The sequence below is a fragment of the Phoca vitulina genome, unplaced genomic scaffold, assembly GCF_004348235.1.
Source record: "Phoca vitulina isolate PV1807 unplaced genomic scaffold, GSC_HSeal_1.0 scaffold4, whole genome shotgun sequence".
Lineage (NCBI taxonomy): Eukaryota > Metazoa > Chordata > Mammalia > Carnivora > Phocidae > Phoca > Phoca vitulina.
Window position 1 is genome coordinate 32,955,945 of NW_022589707.1, and position 18,782 is coordinate 32,974,726.

Below are 18,782 nucleotides of genomic sequence, written 5' to 3' on the forward strand. Positions count from 1 at the left end.
ATCATATTCTCAAAAGTGTATTCCTGAGGTGTGAAAAAGACCTTACTTTCTATGTATAAATCATAAACATACATAAGTACATAAACAGACATAGAGTATATCTATGGTATTAAAATTTCATAAGGAGGGGAGAAACAAGGAACAAATGGCTAAAAAGGCTCTTTATAAGGGCGATAATTTTAAAAGTTAAGAAACATTGTACTAAATAAAAGATGCCAGCCACAAACGACTACATATTGTATCATTTCTTTTTCTAGAAAATCAAAATTAATGAGACAGAAGATCAATATAGCCCAGGGCCTATGTTGCAGGGGAAGGGATTCACTTCAAAGGGGTATGGGAGAATTTATGGAGGGATGGACTGTTTTATATTATGTCGGTTACAATTCTAGTGATTTGTCAAAGCTTATCAAATTGCACACTTCTTGCATATAACTTATTTCTCAATAAAACTAATTTAAAAAAATAATAAAAATAACCTGAGCCCAGGGAAGCTCTGCTTTTGTGGGCATGGAATAGGATTTCCATGTACCCACTTAAAAGATTGCTTCATGTTATATCTGTTCTATGTGATGTGTAACCTCTGTATTTGTCTTTTATTTTTCCCTTTGAAAAGTAGTTCCTTCAAGTAAACATGTAGTTATATTGTGTTTGTATCTGAATCGGGGTGAATGTGCCATCGTAAGTTCTGTCCATTATTTTCTCCAGCTATTGAACTAGAATCTGGACTGACTTCTGAAAGAAGAAAGTATCATCAGTCGCATATCATCTGTCTCAAATCCTCTTTCTTTCTTATAAACTGCCATGGTCTCTCTATAACAACCTGGTTCCAGACATTCCAAGATACTTTGTAAGGTATTACAGACTATGGACGCCTCTGCTTAAACCAGCTAAAGCAGACAACCTGCAATTAACAACCCTGTTCAGAAGTAACATGGGATTTTTTTGGTTTTTGCTTTGTTTTTTGAGAGAGAAGAGGGCATGCGCACTCGCGTACATGTGTGGGGGGGAGGGGAGCTGCAGAAGGAGAGGGGGAGAGAGAGAGAATCTTAAACAGGTTCCACGCTCAGCATGGAGCCAATGAGGGGCTCAATATCATGACCCTGAGATCATGACCTGAGCTGAAATCAACAGACACTTAACCAACTGAGTGTCCCAGGCACCCCAATTTTTTTTTTTAAAGAGAGAGAATCAGGGATGATCCTAAGGTTTTTTTGTTTTTATTTTTAAAGATTTTATTTATTTATTTGACAGAGAGAGACACAGCAAGAGAGGGAACACAAGCAGGGGGAGTGGGAGAGGGAGAAGCAGGCTTCCCGCAGAGCAGGGAGCCCAATGTGGGGCTCGATCCCAGGACCCTGGGATCATGACCTGAGCTGAAGGTAGATGCTTAACAACTGAGCCACCCAGGCACCCCACCCCAATTATTTTTTAATAAATGAATGGGTGAGATAATGGTGAAAAACCATCTTGACTTTATTAAACATATTCTTGATAGAGCCCCATTTGGATCTAATCCAGTAACTGATGTCAGAATCCCAGAAATAAACTATAGACCCAAAGCAAACTCTCTTAAGGGAGCGGGACTGTCTCCCTGTTTCTCCATGAACCACCCTTGCCTTGGCAGGGATCTCTTCTTATCTGTGATTGACCCCTGAAGCTCAGCAAGAAGCCTGGCCGCACATTCAGTTTCCCTCTGCCCTCTTTCATTCCCCTGCTTAAAATCCTTCTTTGGTTCCTTTGGCACCTACCATGTCTTACAAGCCTTTTGCAATCTGACCCCAACTTATGTTTCAAGGCATACGTCCTGTTATGCCCACCCCCACCTCTATTTCCTCACCCTCATCCTATGCCCTGGACTTGTAGACTTTCATGCCTTTCCTACAATGCTATCTTTCAAACCTCCAGGTTTCTTCTCTCTGTAGACCCTAAATGTACAGCTAGACACTGAGTCTGAAGTCCAATTCTATGATAAATTATTTTATGTCTCTTCTTAAAAAACTTCCCCTGGCCTCCCATTGTCTCTTGATGTGTAAACGTCTTAGCATGCCATGCTAGATCCTTCCCACTGGCTTTTGTAGTTCCATATCTAGCCTCTCTGCCACTAGAGCACCAGGATTCTCCTGTCCTGCTTGAATGATTTCTTCATTATTCTGTTCTGACCTCAGCCTACGTACTGCAGAGCTCCTCAGCTTAGCCTGTGGTTTGGCTGGGGGCTATTTCCCTGTGTCTTGGAAGTTCCCTTCCCAACGCTTTGCCCACAAACTTGCTTGGGCCTTGGTGGTCATTGCCCATGGCCTGAGGACTACCTTAATATCAGAAGTGAGACGTGGAAGTGGCTTCTGTAGTTGTTTTATAAGGAATCCATGATAGAGCCAACATCAGATACCAGTCTACAAAGTGAGAGTCCTAAGAAATTTATAGAGTCCTACAAAATGGCAGTAAGCAGTCCATGTCTTCATGAGTGCATAAGACCGTAGGTCCCAGACCCCCTTATTTCTAAACAGAAAAGTGGCTACAATCAACTTGGGATTTTTCATTTCATTTAATAAACAATTCATGTCATTGTGTCTTTTGTATAGCGCATAGTAAAGATTCTGAGATGAACAAAACACATCCCTGCATTTAAATCTCTGTCTGATAGGGGAGGAAGAGGTACATAAATTATTTACAACACCTATAGGTACATAAAAAAATGCCACAGGAATTCAGAAAGGGGAGTAGTTTATTTAACAGACAGTGGAGAGTGAAAGCATCAGAATGTAGTGGCAATAGAGTAATTCTTGGGCACAGATGTATAACAGGTGCTGGATCTTAAGGAAAGCTTTGAAGTTCCAGATGCAGACAGGAAGAGATAGAGTACTCCAGGTATAGACAAGAGTCTGAGAAAAAGCATGGATGCATGTTCAGAGAATTACCTATACTTTGATGTACCTGGAACATAAGGTAAATGAGTAGAACACAGGCGAATGTAGATGTGGATGAAGCTTGCCAAATACATAGCATGTTGCCACTCTAAGGATTTTTTATTTTATCCTGAAAATTATGAGAGATGCAAATTTTAAAATATAAAATGCCATTTAGTATTTCAATTCCAAAACCTGTTTTTTGGTTTTATTGGAGAAAAGATTAGAGGAGGGCAAGATAAAAAGAGTGATACCATTAGCAGGCTATTGTACTGATCAAGTTTAAATATCATAAGGATTGGTGCAAGGTGGTACCACTTAGGGGAATTTGCCCCCAAAGTAAACAAAATTGAAGACTCTGGGGTTGGAGAAACCAAAAAATGTGAATTTAAACTCTTGATGAAAATTAAAGAATTAAAATTCTTGGTGAATAGAAGTTGGTATGGCTTACAAAAGAGAAACTATCTGAACTGAGCCTCTGGTAGTGAGGGGGGAGAGAGAGAATCATTATTGACAAGGCAAAGAATAAGACAATCAATGGTGCTAAGCAATGGACTGCATTCCTGTTGGGGCGGAGGAAAGAAGTGTAACTCACAGGTCCCTGATTAGACAGCTCTGTGGCCACAGTGCCAGTGGGTGACCTGGCCAGGCCCATGATAAAAGGCCTGGTCCCTTTGACCTTACACTTCATTCTTCTTTGCTTCCCACCCCATCCCTGGATTCACTTCCTCCTGCTGTACTCTGAACAGATGGGACTGTGGGCAGATTCATTCAGTATGAGATAACAAGCCCAGTCATTTTCTTCATAGCGCTTATCACTCTTGTCTCAGTTTTTCCTTGTTTCAATACCCATCCTTGCCCCCAGAAATGAAGGAGCCATAAATGGTGTGTGATTCACCACTGTCACCAGGACTAGGGGAACAGCTGTGCCAGGGATCAGAAGACAACATCACAAAATCTTAGCACTAGAATGAAACCTAGAGATCACAGTATCCAGCACACCATTTAAATGGAGGCAGACACTGCAGCCCACACAGAAACCTTTGTTACCTAACAAAGTAGTCACTATCTAAGCTTCCAGTCTCCTGTTCCAGTGCAGAACTGTTTCCATAACACATGACCATTATAGAAAGACTCCAGAGACCCAGAGAGATGAATGACAGCTTCTGAGTGGCAGAGCCATGCTTTAAGCATCCCCAAAAATCCCTCTTCAAGGATATCAGGAGCCAGGATGAATATCCAGCCCAGCTAGAAGAGGCAGAACAATGAGAAAAGGTTGCTGGTGGACAAACAGCTTTCTCTGCCTGTGAGCTATCCTTAGATTATATTTTGTTATGTTTATTGAAAAAAAAAAAGTAGGAGCATTCACTTTAATCACTCTGGGCAAACAAGCAGCATTTTATCCAAAATATTTTGATAAAAGACTCTGGAATGACAGCTCCATGTTAAGGATCACCTCAGGGTAGCTAAAAAAAAAAAAAAAGAAAATCTGTCTGAAAATACCAGAACCAATGTGGAAAACAACAAAACATAAATGTCAACCCTATAGAAATCCATTTGACAGAATGATATGTCTAAGTAAATATTAAAAAATCGCCCTGCATTTTTTGTGTGTGTTTGCAGTCTCTCCTTTGCTATCCTATTTCCAAAGTTTGAAAGGAATCTCCTGGGTCTTCAACTAAAATTGTAAAAAATGCTTGCTTAGGCGGTGTCAAAGTTAGATCTACAGCCTCACTAATCAAAAATATCAATCCTAACCAACAATAACATTCTGAGTTCGAGCTATTATTTCTCCGGTTACTTGAGATGTTAAACACTGTTCTTGACTTTACAACTCCTGGTTACCCATAAGGGAAGTAAGAGCTGATGTCAGAGTCCCATGAGGTTGAAACTCAGAGGCTTTGTGTTTGCACAGAGTGAGAGTTACACTACTTCATAAGCCACCTTAGCACACTATTTACCACATATTTTCTCCCCAAATGAGGAGCAGTCTGTGAGGTCTTTCCATTCCTGGGGAGAGCTTTGCACACCTCTGTAGGTCTGTACGTATTAAAATGTGCTACGAAGTCTGAACCTACAGTGTACGCAGCCCTCAGTGAGCAAAGCCAACAATGGAAGAAAACTACCAGAAGTTCTAAAGGTTCTATCAGTTCTCCTGTTCAAATTGTGGTTCCCTTCCCATCTAAATACAGCTCTGGAAAAATCACTGACCTCTGCCTTGGAGCCCAGTATAATCTGCCAGTGAGTGAAGGTGCAAGTGGCCAACAAAACACCTGAGGAGGACTGAGAAATTACTTTGGAGAATGTTGAGCCTCTTTATTAAGGGAAAGATGGCATTTCATTTGAGAATTAACCAACATCTGTGGTAGGAGGGCACCATAGCTTCAAGGTAAATGGGAAATATAAGCTTACTCAGAGCAGAAAGACTTTCCTCAAAAAAAAAAAAAAAAAAAAAAAAGAAAGACTTTAAGTCAAAGCTGCTGAGAAATTAGCCAGACAATAGCCAGAAATTAGCCGAAGCTCACCCTCCTCCCTTCTTTAGTCCCAAGTAACTCTGAATTTATGCTTTCTTACCAACAGTGGACATGTCTATTGAACACAATTTGTTGGTAATAATAGCTGCCCTGCCCCCATTCTTGGCACTATGATGGAAATTTCACATACGTTACTTATAATCCTCCCAAGAAGTCTAGGGCATGGGTATTTTTTATCCCAAATATCAGATGAAGAAATTGAGGCTCAGTGGGTGACTCAGTCGGCTAAGCAGCCGATTCTTGATTTTGGCTCAGGTCATGATCTCAGCGTCCTGGGATCCAGCCCTGCTTAGGGCTCCGTGCTCAGCAGGGAGTCAGCTTGAGCATTCTCTCCTTCTCCCTCTGCCCTTCCCCCTGTGCATGCACATGCGCACACGTGCTTGCTCTCTCTCAAATAAATAAATCTTAAAAAAAAAAAAAAGAAAGAAAGAAATTGAGACTCAGGAGAGTTAAGTAACTTTCCCAAGGTCACTCAGCTAACAAGTGGCAGCACGGAAGCTCAGATGTGGAGTGTCTCTTCACTGGGTTACAGCAGTACAGAAGTCCTCCTGGACATAAAAAGTGGACATTCCATCTCTGCTTGTTTCTCCAGTGCACTTGTTTATGTCTCGTGACCAGGGTATTTAAAGACAATTAATTTGAATACTAGCAGGAGACTTAGAGAAGTAATTAAAATAGGTCCACTCCATATTCTCTAAAGTCAATAAATGTTTGAGAAGCAGTTATCAGATTGCAATATAATTGAAAAAAAAACTGCATTAAAATTTAACTACCAAAATTTAATTTGTCCTAAAGATAGATTCCTGAGCCCCTTTCTTAATTCCTTTTCACTTTTTGAACTATTAAGTCCTTAACACCCCCTTTTTGGGATTGAAAGTCATACTGAAAGATTGTTATGGTAGGCCTTGACCAGCTGCTCAACCTCAGAGAGCTCTAGCCCAGGAAAGCCCATCTGTAGCCATTGATAGACATAAGGGGCTGGTATCTGCAAGGGTCTGCTGCCCTGTACCCAGGAATCCCTGGATAAAGAGCTGAACAGCTGGGGCACATCCCTCTCCTAGGAGTGCCAGACTTGAGTCATGCCAATCTTGCCTCTGACTGCTCTTTTGCCTGGTTCCTGGCTCACTTCCCAGCCTCCCTAGATCTTGAGCCTTCCCAAACCCCGTCTACTTCTCCTTGTTTTGGCACTCCTTTCTTTCACTCCATGCCCTCCCTTTTATTTAGTTGTAGCTTTCTGATCAATGACCCTTCCAGGACCAGTCAGCTCTTCAGATATTGGTTCCAGCCTGACTCTAAAGTTCTTTAGGACCTACTTCCTCAATTATTCCTGCTGGCCCCTGTTTCTAAGGGCTGCTCCTACTTCTCTTCATCCTTGATTTATTTCTAATGGAATCCCTGGAAGGATTCAAGCTTTGCCTTATGCTCTTATGCCCTCAGCTCTTCCTTTCAAAGTTTATTCCCCACCCTGTCCCACAGGGGCTGAAATAGTACCCTACTGAAATCCCCAGAGTAGGAAATGCCATGAATGTCCTCAGTTTCCCATCTAATTCTCAGCTTCTTTGTTCTTGGTTTGCTATCCAGCTGCTCCTGAATTGCACATTCTAACCATGGCCAAGGTGAGCTCAAAGATTAGACAGTTTATGCCCTTCTTACAACAGTGACTCATGACTCTCAGATATATGTGGCAAAGGGTAAGTTTCAACATTTTTGAAGAGAGGAACTAAGCCATTAGGAGCATTTTGGTTCTTTATACGGGAAGACAAGGACCAATTTGTCTATTAAACAGAAGGTAAAATCCATGTTAAAATAGAAGAAGCTGCTAACAAATGCTGGATAAAAGAAGAGGCACCAGATATCCAAATATGGATCAGAAAACTTCTTAGCAGATTGTTGTACAGATAAATCATCACTGAATCTGATGGTCAAATAAGATGACCATTCTTGAGATTCTATGATTTAACAAAGACATGGGTTTTGCAGTCATATCTTACTCCATCTCTTAGCTCCTGCAGACTTCCACCTTAGGCTCAAACAACAGAACTACCTACAATAGTCCTGGTTACCAGGCAGACAAAGACATTTCTTTTGGGCTTTCTGGTTCACCTTTCATCTTCTTAAAGCTGCCTGATACCAAATCAGCAGCTTCTCTGGATTCTGGCCACAGAATTAACGTCAATCTTGAAGGGCCTTAAAATAGAATATTCAAAAAGGACTTAGGCCTTAAAGTTCCAAGACTGTCTGAGGGGGAAAGGTGGCATTCACTAGAGATCTCAAACTTGTGTCATTGACTTAGCTTAAAACTCTTTCCCTGGATGACACTTTTTCATCTCGACATGCTAGTATTGCTATTAATGTTCTATATTTATTTATAGCTACAACTGCTATGTACAATGAAAGCAGAAATGCCTTGTCTTTCCCATATTTTCTGAGTGGGATGGTGTAGTGGGGTTGAATGGTGGCCAGCCCCCAAAGATATATATCCAAGTCTTAATCTTCCAAACCTATGAGTGTGATTTTATTTGGTAAAAGAATCTTTGTAGATGTAATTGGGGATCTCAAGATGAGATTATCCTGGATTATCCATGTGGGCCCTAAATCCAATGACTGTTGTCCTTAAAAAAGACATGCAGTAGAGAGGCAGGAGAAGAGAAGAAGGCCATGGGAAGACAGAGGCAGAGATTTAAAATATGCAATCATAAGCCAAGGAGTGCCTGGAGTCAGTAAGAAGCTGGAAGAGCCAAGGAAGGATTCTCCTTTAGAGCCCTCAGAGGGAGTGTAACCCTACTGGCATCTTGATTTCAGATGTCTCGTTTCCAAAGCTGTGAGGGAATAAACTTCTGTTGTTTTAAGCCAACGAGTTTATGGTAGTTTGTTATAACAGCCCTAGGAAAATAATACAGGTGGCCATAATTTTGGTGTTTGCATTATCACCAGAAGGAAATCTGGATTATGGCGGAGCCTCTGGGTCTGTAATGTCAGAACCACCCAGATCTGTTTGGACATGTTCAAATACAAATTGTGCTGCATACCACAGCCTTCCCAGATTACAGGAGAAAGTTAAGATCATCTGATGAAACTCCCCATTTACAAATAGTAAAGCTTAATCTTCATGCCCCTATAATGTCCCCCACAAAACCTATCAGGAAAACCTAAAATAGAAGAGTTTTGTGAATCTGAGCTCTGCTTGAGATACTGTATCTTCAAATTCTAGGCTGTTGGTGGGCATGTGAAACTTAAAATCCTTGAAATATTTTCATATTCTCTATCACCCTTGTTATCTCAGAAGAACCCACACTTATGTGGATGAGGTATCTCATATCAGTTCCTCTCATTCCTCTTTAGGGTAAATGTCATGTTTCCTTTGCCTATGAGAAGCTTTTTCAAGAAATTCCATGAATGCATGTCATCATTCCATTTACTTCAAATCAAGGCTCATCAGCAGAAATGACTTTCTAACCCTCATTTTCTCTAAAGCTTCTGTTTTATCCTGAATCACCATTCCCTTTCTTCATAACGTTTAATACAATGTCTAACTATAAATGCCTGTTATTTTGTACATTGACTGACCATTTCCCTCACTAGACAAGAATCTCCCATGAGGGCAGTGACCATGACTATTGGTCCATTACTATAGTATGATGGTAGGTTCATAGTAAACGTGAAATATTTTGTTGAGTATTTGTTGAATTTAAGACTTCTCCTCTCCCTTACTAGGTATAAACCTTTTAATGATGGCAACTTTTAATGTAATTAATCAATTTCATCCCAAAGAGAAGAAGCAATACTTGGCAAAGCTATGAGAGCAGAGACCTATTTCCTGGTATGTTACCTTTAAACAATTTTATTTAAGATGTATATGTTTTCCCAAGAGATGTGTAAAGATTATATAGTAATGAATGATGGGCACAAGCATGAGAAGACACCGTCCTACCCTCAAGCAGCTTATCATCTACTGAAGGAGGCAGATACCTGTAGTAGAAATACACGAAGGTAGAATGCGAGGGTGCCTTAAGAGCAGAGTAGTGGGAAAAAAAAGCCTAACTGGGAGAAGGAGAAACCCAGAAAGGCTTCACAGGAGAGGCTGCTTTTGGAAGTGGAATTGAAGCATAGAAAGGATTTGGTAGACAGAGTAGGGGAGAGGAGAAAACAGGAAATGTCCGGGGATGACATAACATGAGCCACAAAAGACAGACACCAAACTTCGAAAGATTTGTTTAATGAACAGCACAGTCTTCTTCATTACAGCCTGAACACATCAATCAGCAAATAAAAAAAGTCTTTAAAAAAAAAAAACACTCAAAAAATTGAAATATATCAATAATGAAAAATTCTTGTAATAACATGTTTTGAAGAACTCAGGATAAGATAAATAATGCTCAGGAAAGAAACTTCATCTTCCAGCTTTATTGAGGGTAAAACTAACCAAAATCAGGACTCATTGAGTTTTGCAAAACTCCTCTAATGCTTGATACAGAGATCAATGGCAAGCCATTGCAAATAAAATAACAGCTTACATCCTGTTTCTGCACATCAGAGGAACAAACCATGGTGCAACAGCGCTTGCTACAAAAATGGCAGATCAAAACACAAAGAAAAGTCAATTCTTGATTGCTTGCACCAGATCTGTACATTAAAAAATGTTCATTGGAAATTGATTTACTTATTTATTATTTATTTATTTATTATTTATTTAGGGTTGTTTGGCTTCTTTTTGGATTATTCTATAACTTGAATTGTTAAAGAAGTTATTAACCAGCAATCAGTTACCAAGAGTTCCAGGTTATTGAAGAATCCTGTTATAAATCTAACACTCTAGAACCTAGTCGACTATAAGACTGCATAGTAACTCTCTTCTAACAAGATATTTTTAATTATTTTATTGTAATGCAAGGAATACTCACTCTATTATTATTCCCAAATTCTTCTAGAGTCTTAAAGGAACATACAGTCCTTTGGAGTCAAGTTAACTGGCTAGTTCTATTACCAAAAATGCACATTGTCATTCTTTCAATTACTGTGATTAAATGTAGTAATTTAAATGATGTAAAAGAAAAATAGTCTGAGTCTAGGTCCTGGCTCTGCCACTTATTAACTATATAAATCTCTTTAGTTCAAAGTATTAGCCCTCTCAGCTTTACAGAGGATAATAATACATGCCCTGACACACCTGTGGGCTCTCAAGAGAATAGAAAGGGTCCTGACCAACATTTGCCACCAAAACAACTGGCATAAAACCTACCCCTCACTGTATCTCAGAGGAAAATCTAGAAACTCAGGCCTGGGGGTAGGTGGTGGGTAGTGGGGAGGGGGAATGAAACAAAAATCATGCAGAAAATAATAGGAAAACCATTGGCTTTGCAGCTGAATACAACCATATTTGAATTCTGATACTATTACCAATTTGATCCTTAAGCAATTTACCTAATCTCCCTGGGTTCAGTTCCCCCATTTGTATAATGGAAATTATACTATCAACATTGCAGAATTGCTAAGTGAGACAAAGAGCTATAAAGGGTCCTGTATAGAGTCTTGCATTAGGAACTTGTTAATAAATGGTCTCTGAAATTACACAGGATATTCAAGTAGAGAAATAAAGTTTCAGTCATGTAAATATATAACTAATGGGTACTTTGAGCCATGAATTGGAGGTTATTTAGCAGCAAGACAGCATGTATTGAAGATGACATATACTTAGAGTGATGGAGCAGTTGAAGCTATAGAGTTGGGATCTTTCATTAACTAATAAGGCTCTATACAGACAGGTGTAACATTGGCACCTTGTGGAAAACATAAAAAGACTTTAAAGAATCTAAACAGCAAAAGAGGAAGAGAAATCTAAACAAGAGATACCCCTTGGATACATTGGCTGAAGTATTTTTTTAATAGCTTACCCATAAGAAAGCATTATAGATTAGCATCAGAATCTAATGGTATTTTATCTGAATTTTCTTATATGTAATAATATTTAATTTAATTGATAACACACACTATGTATATTTGTGCTCAATTCTTCGCTCTCCTATCCCATGTGCACACCCTCCAACATGTGACTTTGTAATCCCTCCCACTGCAGGAACAGCTTATATTTCCAGCCCCCTTGACTTTATGTTTGGCCAGGTGACTGTTTTGGCAAATAGGGTAAGGTTAAAGAGACAGCATGCCAGTTTTGAGCTTAGACCTTAAGAGGCAGTATTTCTACATATTCCCTGTGCCTCTGCCATTACCAGGAAAAGAGCGTGCTGGGCTAGCCCCTCGTCCCAGGAGGAGGAAGAAAGACACATGGAGTGGAAATTAACCATCCAATAGAGCCCAGCTTCTGTCAGCAGGCACCAGATGAAGGAGCAAGCTGAACTGAGATCTGCAGAGCCACCCCACTAAGCCTAGACCAACTGGCTGACTCTCAGACAACACATAGGTCCATAAAGATAAACAATTGCTTTTTTATGCTATTGAGTCTTGGGTGATTAGCTATGACTTATTACACAGCATTTTGCTGGCAGTAGCTAACTGAATACATTATTCTTAAGAGGCCTCTTGTTTTTTAGGGTATTATCCCTATCTGCTTATTCATTGCCATCAGAAGGACAACCACTGTTTGCCATCTTTCAGGTATCAGATATGCTTAAAAAAAAATCCTTTGATTTATGACTGATACATTATCTAGAGAAGGAGAGAAAGGTGGTCTGAAGAGTGAACAGCAGTGTAGTTTTTATAGTCCAAACAAAAGTAGTATCAAGTATGCAAAATTGATCACTCTATTACCCTTTTTGTTTTTGTTTCTTCCATGCTCTTTAGTACCTATCTTCCCCACTCCCCACAGGTAAACATGTGAGTAATCTGAGTCTCTTAACCACCAGTACTTATCCTTGGGTCCTTCTCCTCCATACAATAGCACATGCACCTATTAACACAAGCCTAGGAAATATGGAGGTAGATAAGTCACTGGTATCAAGGGGAGACTACAGGCAGGAACTCAGTTACTCCTCTCCTCTTATGTCCCAAAGCCTATAGAAACTTGTGACACAAAGCCTCTAGAAACTTGAATAAGGGGACCTTATTATAACATAAGGTAGTTATTCCGAGATTGCTGAGTGGTTATGAAGTGAAGGTATTTATCTTGCCTTTGGGGTATCTGTCGTCTATTTTTACCATAGACAGACGGCTGAGATTTCCAAACCTCTGACACTTCTGGCTGCATTTAATCAAACCTTGAGGCTATTACTCAGGTAAATCCTATATCTTTTATCTGGAGTTGGGAATTTGCATCTCTAGGATACCTAGTTTGCTAAATCACTCCTTATTCAAGAATGTCTAAACATATCCTGCAGAAAGTATTTGGGCATAGAAAGGGATACAGGCAGAAGTTGTGAGATTTCAGAGATTTCCTACAATAGGAGACTCACATAAAATTTCCTGGTGGTGTTCGAAACAGGCTTAAATTGAAATCAATGGCTTACTTTGCCAGCAGAGGTAGAATTTTTTTTTTTAAGAATCTGATTTTTAAAGGAGGGATTAACCTAGAGGAATTAATCTGTCATGAAAATTTGAAGACACCAAGTAGACTGAGGGAGGTAAGCTACCTAGCCAACTCACAATTCACCTGCTTGGGACCCCATGACTTGATTTTTGAAGCATGTGCTCACAGTGCTTTTCCAGGTAGCTCAAAGTGAGTTCATCTGTGCTTTTAACAAAGCTGTAGCCAAGAAGATGCTCACTTTCGCCATTTATCAGGAAACCTCTAGATCGGTGCCACTCAAGGTTAGTCCATGCACTGGCAGCATTGACTTTACCAGGGACCCACCTAGACCAACTGAATCAGAATCTCTGGACTGAGCCTCAATGATCAATTTTTAAACAAGTTCTCCAGAGGGTTCTTGACCATATTAATATTTGAGAACTACTGACTTAATTCACCCTGAGCAAGTCACCTCTCTGTCCTTGGGGTATCTGTTCACAAAATAAAGAGGTCAACTTGGATGATGTCACTAGAGCCTGTGGAGCTCTTCTAGGATCAGTCTCTCTCCCTTCTTCTTCTTTTTTTTTTTTTTTCCATTTTGATTCATGACTGACAGAGTATAAAGGAAGATTTTGAGAGCCAGATCATGTGGTAAGCCATCCCCACTCTCACCCTGAAGAAACTAGGACACCAGTAGTTACAATAAACCCATGGACTATTTGATTAAGGAGGTATGGAATTCTGAAACTCAGGAGGAAAAAAATCATCCTGCTATATACATAGGTAAACAGCAATTAAAATGTGTAAGCAAAACAACATCCTAGCTCTGTCCAGAAATAATGACCATCACAATAACAATAAGCATCCCTGGCACCCACATTGTGGGATTTATTTATTTATTTATTTATTTATTTATTATGATCATTATGTTCAGTTAGCCACTGTATAGTAGTACATCATTAGTTTTTGATGGAGTGTTCAATGATTCATTAGTTGCCTATAACACCCAGTGGGCTTTATATATAATTTCCCCCTAGAAGGAGCCAGAGCTGCCTGTTGGAGAAAAATGAGGGAGAGGAAAGATTTCTAAATTACATCTAAAAGATGTAATAAACAAATCAACAAAGGCAATGTAGAGGCCCTGTTTGGAACCCAACTCAAGAAACCAACTGAAAACAGTATGAGGTGATCAGGAAAATTTGAACAATAACTGACTATTTGATAATACTGAGGAATTATTTGGGGCAAGATAATAGTATTATTGTTATTTTTTTAAGAAAGGAGTCCTTACCTTTTAGAGATACATATCAAAGTATGGATATAACATCTGGGGTTTTCTTCAAAATGATAGAGTTGTAGGGGTTGGGTTGAGGAGAGGAAGAAATCAAACCAGAGCAGCTGTGAGTCAAGTTGGTAGCTGGGTAAAGGGTACATGGGGGTTCATTGCTCCCTGCTGTGCTGTGTATTGCAATTTTTCTATAAGGGCATTTTTAATCGGTAATCTGAAAAGAAAAGAGTAAGGGCAGAAAACATTCCCCCCACCCAAGACAGACAATGAAAGATGGATATACTTCCATTTTCTATTATGAAGAGTGAATGTGGTTAAATTCAATGCCTTCAAAGGAAACATTGCCATTGGAGGTCCCTCCCGATCACCAAGTGCCCTCACTTTCTGTACTTGGAACCCATCCTTGTTTTACCCTCAGCAGAGAGAGCTTTGTGAACAGAGAATCCATGCTGTGAAACAAGTGGTGAGCGAATGTTCACGCACACAACAGGCACTCAACATGTTCACTCAATAAGAAATACCTCAAGTAGAAGAAAGAAAGGCTGGTTGACAAACAACTGACGCATTTGAGTCCCTGCTGCTGTGCTCCCTGCTCTCACATTCAATCCCTAGGCCTCCCTCACCCTTAGCCCTTAGGTATTTTCCACACCCATTGGGAGTTACTTGTGGTGATCTGATCTTTACCATTGATGTTAGTAGAAACATCTAGTTTAAGACTGCCCTTTAGAGATACTTCTTTTATCTGTGCCCTTAATGAATTGTGTTGACAAGGTAAAGTCACCTGCCATCAATGGTTTTCAAATAAGTGAAAATTAAAATGGTAAGATCTTTTTCATCTATAAAATTAGTGAAGTGAAACATCATGACAGTCATCAGTCATGATGGCAAAGGTAAGGTACCACTGTTCATTAGAGTTGAAATTAGCCCCACATTTCCAGAAGTCAATTTGGCAATCGATGGCTAGGTCACAAATAGTAATCATGCTCTTTGAGGCAGTAATCCCTCTTCTAGGAATTATTCAGAGCAATACCAGCAATATGTACAAAATGTACAGACTAGACACAAAGAGGCTGTTAACTGTAAGTTAATTATGCTGCACGCATATGATGTATTAAACCTCTGAAATGATGCTTAAATAAAATAAAAAATTCATGTGATAAAGAAGACAAGACTGTTTATACACTGATCTCTACATAATCTGAATATATGTATTCACTGAAAATGACTATATCAAGTATTTAAGAGTAGTTGCGTTGGGCAGTTGGATTATGAATGATTTTAATTTCTTTCTGTATACTTTTTCAGTGGTTTTTGTGAAAATTTTTGTAATAATAAGAATACTAGTTTCATAATCAAAAATTTTTAAACACTAGTTTTAGTATTTCTTCACCATGCAAAATTGCCCTATACTTCTTAATTGCCTGATGTTAATGACTTTGATGACAGAAACAAAACAGCCATAGATACACTCAGGATCGGTGCTTATCACTTGTGCATTTAATGTAGTTTTCCTTGGCTCAGTTAAAAAATATGGTTTAGTAAGAACTCCATCTCAAGGTGATTTGGATGACAAATGAGATACTCTATAAAAAAAATCTTTATAAGCCTTTAATTCTGACAGGATCAGAGACTAGATTCAGATTCAACCATTTTTCCTCATCATGCTTCACTACGGCCACTTCTAAAATTACATCCTTAAACCTGCTGGGCTGCTCTGATGGTTTAAAAAAGCTAACTCCCAGATCCAAAGCATCTTAGAGGTTACATATTATCTAAGAGGTCATACACACTCCAACGTCCTTTTCTTTTTTTTCTTTTTTTTTTTTTTTAAAGATTTTATTTATTTATTTGAGAGAGAGAGAGCATGAGAGGGGGGAGGGTCAGAGGGAGAAGCAGACTCCCTGCCGAGCAGGGAGCCCGATGCGGGACTCGATCCCGGGACTCCAGGATCATGACCTGAGCCGAAGGCAGTCGCCCAACCAACTGAGCCACCCAGGCGCCCCTCCAACGTCCTTTTCAATTTAGGAAATTTCTTTCACATCCAGACTGAATATTCCTGTCTTTTTTCTGTCAACTTCTGTACCCTTCTGTACTTACTTCAGGCAAGTAAGTAAGGTTACCAGCATAGTGTAGAATTATAAGCTTTGGTACTGGAGTCCTGCCTTTATCATTTACTAGCTGGGCTGTCTTGGGCAAGTACTGAGTTTTCCTCAATTGTAAATTGGATTATTATAATGTTGCATATTTCATAAAGTTGTTGTACTGTTTTACTTGCATGCAGATAATCTACATAAAACCCATCAACAGGATTTGGTATAGAGATGGCACTCTATAAATGTTCATCATCAATGAGGGTGATAAAGATGGTATGGTTTACTTCCTCATATGGCCAAACTATTTGGACACTCTGGTTAATCAGTGTCCTTCTTAAGTATAATGTCACAACTGGAGGAATAATCTTGTATAATCAGGAAAACTCAGAATTGGTGGGACATATACTACTTGATCTGGATATTAGCTATTTGAAACTGACCAAGTTACTTTATTCCTCTAAGCTTTTATTTCCTCATCTATAAAATAGGAATGATAAGATTATCTGCTTTGCAAGTTTGTTGTGAAAATTTAGGAATGATACTACACCAAGGTACTAAATATGTGCAAATCATGGTTCTAAGGACCATATTTAAACACACTTAGTATGATCATCTTGGCAAGCAGTAAACATCCAATCTTATTATGACAGGAGAAGATCTGGGAGGTTCAGAGTGCAGCTGTCTGCTTCTAGGGTGACATTTTTGCCCTGGGCACAGAGTCTGAGCTTACCCCACCCCTGAGAAACCCCACACATATCTAACCACATTTCTGCCTGCCTCCACTGCCAGATACTTTAACAGGAAGGAGATAAAGGGAAGAAAAAGAGAAGAAGCTTGGGGAAGCACGGGGGAGAAAAAGGAAGGGGGAAAGACCGTGGGAGTAAGAGAGAAGTAGGGAACACACCAGGTGGGTGGTTGCTCTCAGAAAGAGGGAAGAGGAGAAGAGTCGCCAACACGAGAAGGGGCATCTCTTATTTTCCTTCATCCACGCCCAGTTTTTTTGCAAGAGTTTATGGTCAATCATTATGATTCATGTGAAAAATTTTAAAAAGAACCCTACACAATCCAAACCATCACTTGCTTTTAAAATGGCAATGGCATGAAGAACAAAGAATATGAGCTTTGGTATCAGATGCATTTTCTTTTCTTTTCTTTTTTTTACATAGTTGCATTTTCATGGTACGCATCATTAAACCTTCCATTTGGATATCAGATTTGAAGTGTTGCCTTTAATTCATTGACTTAGCTTCTTCTTTTGCCCTTCATTTGTGAATTCTTTAGCCCTGCCAGAAAAGTTAGGGCACTGTAGGAGGACAAAGATATTCCTACTTCCTCTTGGTACCTACAGGAATCTGGAGGATCAAGAAAAATTGTCTCCACTGGGAGAGTTTAACCTCGAGCCTTCTTAAATCTGGATAAATGCTTTAAGAAGCATTTTCATGTTCTGAGTCACTGATAGGCCTGAGCCCCCTGTGCTCTAAGTTTTGGAAGTTTACCTTTCCTAGTCCAGTGATTCTCAATCTGTTGACAAATTTGCACCATTTACCCCCTTCTTTGTATCCCCTAGACTTCCTGGCCAGAGTTTAGAGTTAGATGCTACTAGTAATAAGGGGTCTCCCTGTGACAATTTGAAGGTGAAACTAAAGAGAAGCCATCACCTTTCCAGGCCCAAGGGCTTCTGGAGAGAGCAGAAAAGCCATTCTGGAGGAGGGTCTCAGGCTCCCACTGAATCACCCTCCTTGGAGCATAAGCAGCTATAGTTTTCAATGGCAGTTTTCTGAGATGCCTATTCCTATGCTATATATTTCCTGAAGTTTTCAGAAAAAAAAAAAAAAAATGCAGCAGCTGCCCCTAATCTTTTCTCTCTTAGCCCTCCCAATGGTGTTGCAGCATCTGATCCTCTACATCCAATCCTTCCCTGTTTGGAACACCTAGAGTGATTTCAGGTTTTGTTTCATGGTACTCTTGTTGATGCCAGCTACACAATAGAATTGCCTGGGAAGCTTTTGAAAACATTGATGCATGGCTCCCACTCTGGAGAGGGGCCTAGGCATCCATATTTTTAAAATGCTCTCCAAATATTTCCAATCGGCATCCAAAGATTAAAAGCCACTGTCTCAATCTCAAATTGAATTCCCAACCTCAGGCTTTGGTTTCTTTTTTGTCAGACCCTCATTTCTTAGTCATTTCAAATCAGCTTTTTCAAGTCGGAGAACTCGCTCTATCCCTTCCCTCCACATGTTTTCCCAACACATGGACGAGAAGCCAGTAGAAACAATTTTCAAAGTGGCCTAGGTTTACGTGGTGTCTTACAGAAGGTACCTGGCAGAAGCAACGGTCAGTGCAAATATAAAAATATAAAGAAATAAAAGAATATACTAAAAGTAAATGATTAAAAAGATTGACCAGGCAATTTGAAAAATAACCAAAATTGTACTTTTGAAAATGAAAAATATGCCAATAGAACCAGCATCTCAAAGGACATATTAGACACAGAAAATAAAA